Source organism: Lagopus leucura, unplaced genomic scaffold (genome assembly GCF_019238085.1).
Source record: "Lagopus leucura isolate 7727_CA_CO unplaced genomic scaffold, USGS_WTPT01 Super-Scaffold_100004, whole genome shotgun sequence".
NCBI classification, from domain to species: domain Eukaryota; kingdom Metazoa; phylum Chordata; class Aves; order Galliformes; family Phasianidae; genus Lagopus; species Lagopus leucura.
The window spans coordinates 18228380-18241997 of record NW_024962264.1 but is presented as its reverse complement, the minus strand read 5'-3'; the positions used below and the strand labels follow the sequence as shown (position 1 = coordinate 18241997).

Sequence of the window (13618 nt, the reverse complement as noted above, 5' to 3'; positions counted from 1 at the left end):
CATCCCCACAAAACTACAATATGTATTTATGAAGTTTCTATAAACTATGAAGATTCTCCCTACCTATAATAATAATTTAAGAGAAAAGCAAAAAAGCACTTCAGGAAGTAACAAAGGAAAGCCATTCCCAACCCAGAACCTTCACTCTCAGTGGTAAATGGCACGAAAATGAGAACCCTTTTTGCAAATGTTTACTTCCCTCAGCTGACCAAATAGTAGCAAAATTGTTTGAAAAGTTTACCCCCACTTATGTGTGCTACATACTTTGTAAATCTGTCCTAAGCCTCTTTGTCTATTTCTTCTTTTTTTTTCCCATTTCCTTTTCATTAAGTCATGTTTTCCATTCACTGCAGTGATCTCACTGGAATATTTAATGTGTAGTCCAGAAGTCTCCCTGAATGAAAAACCCACTCTGAAGTCCATGGGATTATTCACACCGATTTCAATGGGCACTGTCCTGGACCTCAAGCTCAGCACAGCATTTCCCCAACTAATATCTATGTATGCATCACAACCGAGGTAAACGAGGCAACATGAATGCCTACATCAAACCACATATGCTTGTGCTACTTGATTAACTGGGTAACAAGCTGCATTATTTATGACACTGATAAGATATGAATTGATGATAGTGATTTATGATGTTGATAATAAATTCCTGATAATTTGCCACTGTGTTTAGTACCTACCAGTGCAATTTCTCTTCCCTGCATTTGTCTCACTTCTGTTTGAACAGTTCCATATGGCTCCCACAGCATCATGGGGCAATGAGCTGTATCATGTGAAATAGCAGTTCAGGCTGTCTGATAATTGCACACTGTCTGCTCTTGGTTCTTTTAGGAAAAGAATGAGGGATTGCTCCCCACTCACCTTTTCTATACCATTCCTCTTCTCCCATGGGAATCTCTTTCCCAAACTGTGTGATGCATTCCATTTGATTTCTTCTGTGTCAAAGCAGTTCTGCTCTGATCACTCCCACATCTTTCCCTTCCAATCCCATCTTCCTTATATCCTTTTTACAAAAATGCACAGTTACTCACGATGAGCAATACGTTTAACTTAAAAGTAGTATAAAATGACCTTTTTTGTTCTCAGCTCCTGATATTCTGCTTGGATTTTTTTTTTCTTTTCCTGTCTCCCTTTGCTGCTGCTTTGTGATATCTACAGTGAGTCTACTTAAGAAGTTATCACTATGTGTGCCTAACTATTGTCACGTTATCCATACATATTACTTCATACCTACAGAAAGGGAATTTTACCCGTGGTTTTATGTCCCAGATGCTCAGCATACTGAATTTTACTGCAACCCTTTGTGGTCCATTTCAGTTCTTATCGTTCTGGATACATTTCATTGAAAACTTATGTGCCTCACTAATTCTGCTTTCCAGATAAATTTCCAATATGTTGAACAGCATCAGACTCCAATATTTGTATGAAACTCCACTTACATCCTCCCTGCATCACAAAAACTGGCCATTAAGACCTGCTTATTTTTTTTCTGTCCCCTTATTTCTTATTAGATATTCTAATCTATTGTGAAAGGGGTTATCCCTTGGCAATTCAGTTTCTTTAAAGCTTTTATACTTAAGCTGGAGCTCTGTTCACACATGTATTAGAAGAGCAATGGCAAACTGCTTGCCAGAAACAGCATCATTTGAGTTTGATCTGTCATTAGCCTGGTAAGAGAGCTCTTTTGAAACATTAACCTTCATGTTATCTTTACAAATACGATTAAGGCTCAGTAATAAGAGAGCATTTTAGGAGGCAGTCGGGAAGGAAGAGGAGAGCCTCAGCCTCACACATGTTAGCAGGACAGTAGAGTATTTGAGGTTTCTTCTTCCGGAAAATATTCAGGTGAAACATACTGTGAAAATCAACTTTAGAAGAAGCAAATGTTCACAAAATGTCTTCTCGCAGCTACAATTTACGTTAATTTCCTGCCAATGTGGTCATTCTGGATAGGAGGGGATCAAAAGTAAAAGCAATGCGAAATTTTACTAAGCTTTCCCAGCCTACAAGCACAAAGACTTCCAGTGAAACCAGCAGTCCCAGGAGCATCTGAGCTCCCTGTCCTGTGGTAACACAGACATGTGTTGTATGACCAACAGCACTGCAAGTCGCCCTCAGAGCTCGTCCTGTATGCTTATGCCACTTCAGCAGCATGGATTGTCCCCAGGGACATTCTGCCCACCACCACCTTCAGCTCTCCTACAAGCTCGACTTCCCTTCAGTTGAGGGGTAAAACCTCAAATTTAAGTGCTGCATCTCAAAAGACTTGTATGTCAGGGAAAAAAAATAAAATTCAGAAGCAAAACAATACACAGAAATTGAGACCAAGTACTGACCAGTAGAGAATACAATACAGCCAGAAATACAACCAGAAGGAACACTGGAGGTTGAACCAGAGAAAGAGAAGAAATCAAATCCAGAAACGAAGTGTCAGTGTCAGTTGTGCAATCTATTTTCACAGAATCATCTAAATCTGAGTTTGTGAATTCCACTTCAGCTTTTGCTCCTACCCACCACGACATACACGGTATCTGGGAAATGTGCGAGGCACATCTCTGCAGAACAGCATGAGTCCAGTGCCTCCAAAAGGCCGAAGTCAATACGTTCCTGTGTCAGATGCATGCACCAGGGTAGCCATCCCAGCTGCACAACACATGATGTGTCAACTGCTTTACATAGGGTGGGTCAGGAAGAGGCTCATTAAGGAGAAACTCTACAGCTCTGCTTGCAACATCTTTGCATCCTCGACCAGTTTTACACCAAAGCCAAATTACACTGTTTTCAGAAAAGGGTTATTCTACGCTGTAGACATCTCTACAGAATGGTCAGATGAACAGTGTCTAGTACATTAGATAGACATATGCCACTCGTCTTTCATATCATTATTTCATCATTAAGGAGAAAATATACACTTAACTTTTTATGTAGTAATATTTACAACAAAGCATTCCAGTGACCAAATTCTGATTATCACACATAAGTGATGACAGACAGAGCTTCTCCACGAGTACACTTTGCAGTGAGGGAGTCTCAGCCTAACCATTTCCTCTGAGCTGAATTTCTCTCCTGTCTGGAAAGGCCGTGACCCCACTCCCTAAAGGTATACACAAACTAATTCCCTCAAAACAGTCAGTGGAGTTCGGTACGCAAATCCCCTTGAAATTCATCCTCTCTGTAAACTAAGAGCTAAGCTCTGAGGTGGCTTTCCACAAAAGCGTGGTTCACCAATTGGTGAAGACAGGCAATGACAGCACATTTTACAAAGGCTGGAGCATTCGCGTGGCATTTCTGGGCAGTGTGAGCTTGTTCCCGTGGCCACATTTTTTTGGTGCATCCACTGGGAAGCAGTGTTGGATGGAACTGAATTACATCACTGCCTTGATTACTGAACAGTCCCCACTGTGGAACTTCCCCACAGTGCACCAGAAATCTATTCCTGAATAACTGAAGGTAACATCACATAGCTGTTACAGATGATAAACAGTTTGGTTTTGCTTTTCCCATCCTTGACCCTTCTGTTCACCTTTCAGCTGTAAAATAGGCCACAGCATTACATGTGAGAAACAGTGTAAATCCCAGCAAGGCCAGTGACAATTGCACTCCTGGAACTCCTACATCACTCTCATATCTGCTTATACAATGAATACACTGGCTTCTATTTATCCCAAACCTTTAAAACAAAGCTAAAACTGTATTATCCTACTCTCGATCTGGTTCTACCAGAAGAAGATTTTTTAAGTAACTCTTTGAGATAAGCACCTGAAAGTAGACACCCCGTCCAGCGTAGAATGGTACCTTGGCTAGTCTGTCCTGTCTGTGATACAAGCCTGTTTATGAAAAACGAAAGATTTTTGGAGTGCTAATTCCTGCTCCACAGACAATCTGCAGTCTATTTGCTATTCCTTTTTGGCTTTATTTTTAACGGGGCCTTAAAACATATTTTTCCTTAAAATGACAACATTCTTTTCTGCCCTCTTTGTTCGTGGGGCTTTGTGTGCTCATAAACAGTTTAAGAGTTCCCTTCACACCTGTGATGCACATGTGTCCCTGTAATAAAGGCTCTCTTATCTATCCTGCACTGATAAACTTAACAGCACAGTGTTTAAGAAAAAGCACTGTCCTTGTGACCGCAATAAACAGAAGTAAACCCAAACCTACAGCAGCGACATAAAGGTCTGAGCCAGGAGAGAACTTGACCCGTGAAGCTCATTAAAAAATCTGCTCTCTCAGGTACTAGGGGTGTCTCTAGTTTGCACTCTGGGATTTAAACTCTCTGTAACCTGAGTTCATTGAAGTGGCACTGGTAATAGAAATCACCACTTGTATTTCAAATGAACGTCTGCCTATCAAGTGTCTCCATGCATTAAAGTCTTAAAAAATTCTACAAATATTTTTTCATGAAGCCATCCAAAGTCTGGATGGCTTTATTAAATCCAAGCTACATGCTCCTCAGGTTAGCAAAATCAGGAAGGAAAATTAGGAAAAGTTAATCATGAAACTTTGACTTTCAAACTCATTCTTTCAAGCAGCCTATCCTTTCTTCAGCACTCCAGCCAGTCAATCTTCCTACACTTTGAATAACATCCAAAGGTAAAAAAATTTTACACACACACTAACCATAACAGTGTTGCCTTTCAGCTTATGATCTGTCTACCTCTGCTGTTTAGTCAATGCTTACACCAAGATGCATACAGGTAAACAAATAGGTTAATAAAGCTGAAAATTCCTGCACGAGACCTTTATAAAAATTTTGCACCACTTAGCTTATTTTACGTGTTTATACTATACAAAAAATTAGAACTTCCTATTTGTCACATATTCTAGTCTCTTCCCTAGAGCAACAAAGGGACAGAGTCTTATTTCTTCTCCTGGCTCCAGTGTAGGAGCAGAGAGGCTGTGGGGAAGGCGAGCAGACCTGCAGCTCCAGACCAGGCAGCAAATCCTGCTCAAAGATGCAAGAAGGCAGCTTGCATCATCCCAAGGTTTTGCTGCATCCTTCCTTTGGCTCCCTGTACTCCGTGTTCCTTACTTGGAAAACTGTGCCAAAAATGCCAATTAACATAACCTGAACGATGCTAGAGCCACACTGCTGCTCAAAACCAGCTCACTCAGAAAACGCCCCCTGGAAACTCATTTACATAGTGGGGAGTAGATCGGCAAGACTGCCAAGCCGCGAAATCTCTTCTCAGCTGCCTGCACTGCTCCTGCTGTCCAAGCTCCAAGTTGAGGTCTCAAAAGGAAGAAATCCCCAAGTTGGCCTGACCACAGGACTCAGTCTATTTTAACTTAAGCACACGTCCAAAGTCTAAGAGAAATTTATCTTCACAGAGAAAAGCTTAATCTTCTTGGTTAGACAACACCACACACTACAATTTGATACTTAATAAATACTCTCTTTAAGCTAGAATTAGAGCTATAATACTAGTATTCACTTTTTCACTTATCCTTTAAAAACAACCGAGACTAAAGTTCAATTGCAATGTTTTGCAGCTGCTGTGGCGAGGACCCCCTCGGAAAGTAATTTCCAGAGGATTCTTGTTGTTAAAAAACCATTTCCTCAGTGAGGAATGGGGTGTCTGGAAGATAGCAATGGGGACAAAACTAAGTACAGAAGTTTAAAAGCATTCCTGAAGAGCATTTAAAAAGCCCTGTATTTATTCAAACAATTGCAAAAACATTTTAAGCTGTTAAGCAGTATAGCCTCTCCACCAAAATACAGACTGGTTGGCCTACCTTTGGATGGATGTTTTTCCTCATTGTTCCTAAAAAGTCATGTGGCAGCACCAGCACTTGCCTCCACCCAGGAGAAGGTATAGAAAACAGATGGCAACCTCCTGTTTCCCCCAGTCCTCCCACAGCTTCCAGTATTTCCATTCTCAAATACTGACCCACAAGAGCTTCCGCCGCAATATCTGGTTGAACTACTTTATTATGAGTAATATACACTGCAAATTTAGTTTTGTTGGGAGTAACAGGAACCGAGAAGGTCTAGAAGAACAACTTCAGCCTCACTGAGTAATCTGCAGTGTTTAGCTCACACATCGCACAATATGGTTGGTTTGGTAGGTCAGATGGCATCATTATTGCTACCTGAAAGGATGAAAAACTCGTATTTCAGAATTATAAGTCTGATAAAATTTGCAGACTATGCCAAAAGAGTGAAACACCTGATGTCTTCACGTGTACTTGATTGTACAATAATGATGCCATAGTATTTATCTCTGGAAACACTGCCAAATTTATCATCAGTAAACATACCAGCTGTGCCACCTTTGCTGGTCTGCTCAACAGTCACCCTGTTCCCTGGTAGATGACAGCCAGCTTTTTTCTCCCTCCCTGTTTCTTTTGTTATTGTTATCCCTTCGTGTTACTCACTGTACTCTCTCTCTCTCATGTGAATGTTGTATGTTAATCATCAAATCACAATCTGGAACTCCTTCTTTGGTAAGGAATGTAATTGTTCTCCCCACCCCTAATGAGGAGATGGTCATTTCACAGCTCCTCTTCCCCTCCCTCCCTCCTGAAGAGCAACAGGGAGACAATGCTTGAGAAGGAAGAAAAGTTCCCACCCCACACTCCTCCTATCAAAGAGACATAGGTGACTCACAGCTCAGTCTCTGTATCCTGTGCAACCTAATGCCCCAATGTAGAGAAGTGGATAAACTTTTATTTTTATCACAAAAAACAAGAGGGTGTCCTAAGCAAGTTCGCTACGAACCAGAAGGGTGGAAGGCTCTGCTCTTTTGCTTTTTCAACCCTAAAAAGAAGAAACAAACAAGAAAGGCAAGTCTGTGCTGGCCCTGCCAGCTTAGGTCAAGAGAACATTTAGCCACTTTTAACCCAGATGCTGCTGAAGACACACTGAGGAGATAAAATGCATGCCAAGCCCAAAGTTCCCTAACACCACCTTTTGCTTGCAGCTCTGCATCATGTTGGACAGAGGTTTTCCTACTTCAAATCTATACTCTGTAAAAACTTGCTATGAACAGAGATCGTATACCCTGCCTGTGGTAGGGGAGCTGGGACTTGATGATCCTTGAGGTCCTTTCCAACCCAAGCTATTCTACAATTCCACAGTATGAGCAACAGTACTGCTGTGTTATGCTTCACATGAACAGACCCACAGTAAGAAAATCACAGAAGGCACTGCGGCCCACCAGAAAATCTAACCATCACAGGATCAGATGGAGTATTTCTTAGAACTTGGAGCATTAGAAAGCCCTCAAAAGCTGCTTTTATTTGCAACTTCAGGAAACAACCTCACTAAGCTGTGTGAGATGGGAGCCTAGCTCCAATTGAAAAGGACTTAGATATCTATGAACTGACTTGAATACTTGACACTGGCTACCTGGAGCACCATGGTGTCCTCTGTGAAACAACAGAGCTCTACTGAGAGAGAAGAAAACCAACGAACAACAACAAACCCCACCAAACTAAAAGGAGGGGATGAAAGAATATGAAAGCAAAAAGACTAAGTACAAGACGGCAGCACATCTGTCACTACGTTTTTTTGATACAGATTAAATCTTTCTGACACTTCTGAAAATGAATTGAACTCAATTAACTCCAAACAGATTAGTTACACTAGTTTCATTTCTATTAGTGGCTTTACAAATGACTTGCTCTCTCTCCCCTTCCAGAGCCCTCTTATGCCAAAATACCAAACTTCAGCATCTCTACAGGCTGTCCTGAAGAGATTCACCATTTTGTGTAGGAACACACAATAAAGAGCATCCAAAAACAACTCTGTTCCGTGGAGGGGAAAAAAAAAAAAAAAAGGAAAAAAGGAATTGTTTTTTTTCTCATGAGATGCATTACTTTCAGAGTAATTTCTATCTTTCTACTTAAGGTTGAGATTCTAGGAATAAACATTTGCCACAGCAACACAGGCATGTTCTGTTTGCAGTTCCTTTTAACAGATCCCATTGTCGTCATTTTAGACTTGCAGAAAGAGATCGCACTGACAGCAAGTCTCTGCTTCCCTCCATGAGAGCTGCCAAAATGCGCAGAACTGAGCCCTGTCCTCTCACTCCCTGGCCTGATGAGTACGCTTTAGAGGCATGCACAGCCTGGTTCACACTTACATGATGCACAGAGAATGAGGCAGAGAGCTTGCATAGCGAAGCAACACCTCATTCTCGAGCATGTGCAGAGCAGTCCACCTTCGCTTACTGCTAAAATCACTAAAGCAGTGCCATTTGCACTGCATATGTGCAAGATGCATGTCTCCAAGATTCATTACTGCGCATATGAAAATTCAATCATATCAAAGCTTAGCTTTAAGAAAGTCCCAAGGGGCTGAACCATGTGCTTATGTACTTTGAGGGGGGAAAAAAAACAACCCTTAATTTTTTTTTCTTTTTTTCTTTTTTGGTAGCATTGCCCCAGTTGTTTTTTTTTTTTTTTTTTTTTTTTTTAAAGTAAGAATAAAATAGATGCTGAATGAGTGAACTCCACGTTCCTTCTGTGTGTTTATATCCGTCCATTTCATAAATTGAGTTCTGTTTCTGTGCAAACACAAGTGTATATATCATATAGATGGATTTAGAGTCAATCGCGAGAAAACTAGCTTTAATGAATAAAACTGATTATTTCATTTGAAAACTGCTGTGCTTTCATTTAGCACAACAACACGTATACTTTCATGCTCTATCTACTTTTTGTAGTTTTTTCAAAAGCAGATTATTCTGCAGTTTGCAAATCCCACACATTCACCTACCTTCATTACAACTTGAAAATTGCCTTTTTCATGATGCTTTTTATGAAAGTAAATTTGTAATTCAATCAAAAAGGGAATCGTACTGAAGGAAAGTGATGGTTTGGGTTTGCACATCTTACACTTGATCAAAAGGGAACAGATGAATGTATATGTTCTCTAAAATACTTTTTCAAACAAAGTTCACTTAAAAAAAATATACAAAATGAATCTGCTCTTCCTGGCTTTTGTATAGGCCATTCACATCCATGGACGTGAATCTCACAGAAGTTGGTTTCAACTTAGAGATACCAGAAATGCAATGTAACTCACAGTTGAAAGACAAGGATTTTCGAAGTGTCAACCCTCAGTTATCCAAAGCAGAATCGAAATGCACACGGAGCTGTACCAGTGGAGCTAAAGCATGGAGGCAGTCCCTGCTGTTCTTCCTCATTCCAAAACATCACACAAACCTTGACATTCTTGGACCTGTTACCTACATCTGGTGGCTGCCATGCAGACCCTGTCGGCACCATGCACTGACAGGCCAAGGCGGGGCATGCTGCTGGCTGCAACCTCCAGCCCCAGTGAGAAGGAAAGGTCTCTGCTTTGAAGGTGCTCTGCAAATCAACATTTCTACGTGTATAATAAAAGAGGTTTTTTGGATACAGTCTAACAAGAACTACAGAGCTGAAGAGAGCCATGCAAACAAACAGAAGCAGGAACTTCATGAGACTCCTTTGTGGAGTTAAATTTCATCAAAACAGCATTTCTAGAGTGATGCACGTGTGCAACTGTGGAAGGATAGGACTCAGCTGAGAAGCCACGAGATACAAAGTGCTTGCAAGACATAGCCAGTGTTGAGATAATTAAGGACAAAATTAAGCTTGTGCTATACTAGCATCTGCAAAGCATCAGTTAATCAGTGTCCTAATCAGAGTCATTTTTCTGAGGGAAAAATGTAATCGAGCTTCCTCATCTTTTGTGTTGTCCTCAGACCTTGACAGATTTTCCAGACAGAAACTAAATTTCCCTAAGTACACACCAGGCACTGCATCAGAGCCCGAGACATTTTTCTCAGCGCTACTGCAACATTAGTAGAAAGTAGCTCTAGAAAAGCTGCTTTATAGGCGCTTTTGTTCTGTATTAAGAAGTCAAATAATAACAACAAATTAAAGTGGGCACCAAAGCATAACCCAGGAAGGAGCTAATACTCCACATCCCATTTTTGCAATCAAGAGACAAGCCACTCAACTATTTAGCAAGACTGCTGCCAGTAAGCCAGTGTCTCCCAGATTCCACAAAGAAGAGCAAAGAATACATTCTCTAGTGACCTCTGCAGATTTAGCAATCCTGTGCTTTTTTTGGTTTGGGTTTTTTTCCTGGTCTTTTTTCTTTTTTCTTTTTCATTTTTGGATTGTTGCTGGATGTAACTTCTAGGTATTGTAATCAATTTATTTTTAATTCAATGGAGAAATAATTCATACTGTCTTGGTTGCTAGCTATTCAAGATATTGTGGTTGCATTTTTGGTGTCTTTGGTACATTCTTCTGTAACATTCTCAGGGCACTGAAGTCAATTACTAAATTTCATGCTGTTTTACTTGCTACAAAGCACCATCCAAGCATTTTCTAGCAAGTCCTTGTGGGTAACTACATCCTGTTTAAGAAGTGCATGCATGTCTGTGTATTGATAGAGATGAGGTCAGTGTCAGTGTAGCCATTTTGATTAATGCCTTTATGCTTTGGTCTCTGTGGGTTTAAGTCTCTTAGCAAAGAGTAAAAAAAAAAAAAAAAGATAAATCAAATTAAGCCAAGCACATCTGAAACACAAAGACTTCGCTGGTATCTGTCCGTCATGCCTCTGTAGTGTTATAACTCGTCCCAGCTTTTCTCTCCTTTTTCTCTGTTCCAAACCTCATTCTCTCTCACCCACTCTGCAGACATACCCATCTCCTTTCCTGGCTGTCCCACTTCTTCCCTCACTGCTGCTGCTCTCGCTGTGCATGTGAGGAAGTGGGAGGGCCCGTCCTGGTAGGAGGCACAAACCCAACAAGCTAGTGGTGGGGGAAATGGGAGATGCAACCTGCCAGGAAGAGAAATGCAAGAATGGCTTTCAGCCAGGGCTTGGGAAAGGTAGAAGGCCATGGAACCTACAGGTTGAAGAAGGGAAATGGCTGGAAATGGAGCTCCGTAGCTCTCAGCCTACCACATCACTGTGATGGAGGAGGAAAACCCAGTGCTGATCTAGGGAGGAGGAGAGAGGGAACACCATCTGGAGGGAAGAAATCTGAAATGTGGTGAACTGAAATTGCTACAGTGCCACCATAAAGAAATCTATGAACAGTTATGACTTGCAATCCTAATTATGATATATGGGCATTTCCCTTTCAGGTTGTGTCACTGTAGCAGAACGATGACACAGAAGAGCTTTCCTACTAATGCAGTGAAAGCTGTATCTAACATGCAGAAAAAGTAACACTGCCAATCTGGCCTCTTTTATTTATGGCTCTATTCACTGCATTTTATTTATTGAGAGAAATGATGTATCCAATATATCCATGACAACTTTCTAGAAGTGGCTAACTACCAAAATGTTGGCTGCTCCCAAAAGTCATTCCTCTAAATCAAGTTGTGAAAGGAAACTGGTGGCAGACAGCATACAGAACTGAGTGCTCTGAAAAGTAACAATCTCACATGCACTGTACACTCCGATTTCTGAGCATGCTTTTCTCTTGTGCACATGCTATAGCCACCTTGTGATTCCCTGTGAAAATGGGAAAACATTAACAGTCTGCAGAAAGGGGAAAACGGGAGTGAAAATGAAGAATAGCAATGACGGTGAAGTCTCACCAATTTAGCATGTCAGTACTCATTCTCTACTGATCCAAGGCAGCAAAGGGAATAAGAACAGAAAATAAATAATATTCCTTAGAAAGACATAAAAAGACAAGTCATAGTAAGATCCACGCTTGACCTGACAGTCTCTCCAGCAAGCCAAATCAGCTTACTTTGTTCACAAAAAGTGATTTCTTTAATTTGAACTGGAACTTTGCCTGACAGCAAAGCACAGGATCTTCCTTTTCTGGGTAGATGCACTGTAACCACCAGCTGAAATACATCAACACTTCAGATAAGCCATGAACTATTGTATCTGTTGATTTATAGCTGATTAAAGACTCCCAAGTTGCTCCTAGTCCAGAGAATTAATGTATTGAAGAAACCCTCTGCAAGCGTGTTGATCTACCAAATAGGTTGCTGGCTGGTGGAGCTCCCAGCAGTTTTGGTGGCAGTCCTCTGATTTCCACTGCAGGTATCAGCAGATAGGTTACTGCATACCTCAGAGCTGTCACAGCAGCCCTTGCAAAATCTATTCAAGATTCATAACCCTACTCCTTAGTAAAATTATTTCCTAGTTGTGCAAATTACTCAAATCACATTACCAAAATATGAAAGATACTTCCATTTTCAACGTATTATAAATTCCATTAATGCAAAGGATTGTTTTAGAAAGAAAGGCATGCACATCTCTATTCTTTTGGCAAATGGCACGCAACATTTCAATGCAAAGTCCCATAACCTAAACAAATCAATAACCAATCTAATAAAAGAGTAATTTACAGCAATTATTACAATGTCATGTCCTGGTTGAAACCATGTGTCAAACCACCGTAAAGAATGCAGCGGCTTACCAACCCGGCAACTAGAAGCAACACCAACAATAAAGTCTTGTAGCAAGAGTAACTTTTTCTTTTTTCCTTCTGCAGCAATTCTATGTTAATTGTTTTGCCTCAGGGTGGAGGATCAGAAATAATACCTCCAATTACTGCTAGTAAATCTGAGTCATTTTCATGATGTACAGCAGTGTGAGAGCACGCAGCTCCCAGGGACAGTCCCAGGTAGAGAGAAAGGAATTGTGATCAACAGCCCTGACAGGAGCTGAGGTTTCACTCCCTGAGGAGCCACAGCCACCAATCCTCAGCAAGTCGCTTGAGGAAGAGCACAGAGAGGCTTCCTCAGGTAAACTCACGGCAAGTGCTACATACAGGATATCTTAATGCGTGTGCCACCTCTTCTGGGATTACAGACACTTAAAATGCTTTCTCCTGCTTGACATACACCTTGAGAGTTGGGTTGCCAGTAGCTAGAAATCTATGGCAAACAATTCATGTTTACATGGGCAAAACCTTCCAAATGTAACTTGTGGTCAGTGCACCCTATTTTCCAGAAGCTAGGTAAATTACACCCAATCATCCTCATCATTGCGATAAATATACACTCAAGAAATTAGGATGGTGCACTCAGAGAAAGACGGCAAGACTTCTCCAAAAGGCAAAATTGCGAGTGGGCTGCACAGCACAGCCCCACAAGGATCTGCCCTGAAACACATGAGACAGGTAACGCTCAGTCGGAAAATGGCCCTATGTACTGACTTTTGGTGAATACACACTAAAGAAAAAACAAGGCAAACGTAAAAGAAAGCATACCATGCTCCTGTATTTCCTCAAGGTGATTTAGCATGATATTTATTACAATCTGCACAAGGAAAAAGTGCAGTACTTCAGTAATATGAAACTTGAGCACAGCATCTGTTACTAAACTTTGCTCAGAGGTAAGGAAATGCAACCAAATTCTGGGTGAATTATAAAACAATTGAGTGGCTAGGGAAAAGAAAGCTCAGAGTAGTTTAAAAACAAATTTACCATGTTTGAAAACAAAAACTACCATCATTATTATTATGCCTGCACACAGAACCAAATGCTAACGTTTAATTATTAGGAAGCTGATATGAAATGTAACAAATTCAGTGGGTCATTTGAATTTTCAGCTTCTCTGCTGTTTTAAGGAAAATGTAGGCAAGACAGAGACCCTTCGGGCACTGAGTATTTTGCCTTTTTAGCCCTGAATGCTGGCA

The 13618-nt window shown here is 40.9% G+C and overlaps 1 protein-coding gene across 2 annotated transcripts in view; it reads right to left on the bottom strand.

The window, feature by feature from the left end:
- Nucleotides 1-13618, bottom strand: part of DKK2 (dickkopf WNT signaling pathway inhibitor 2) — a 153929-nt gene that overhangs the window by 25990 nt on the left and 114321 nt on the right. The gene's annotated exons all lie outside the window — the stretch shown is intronic.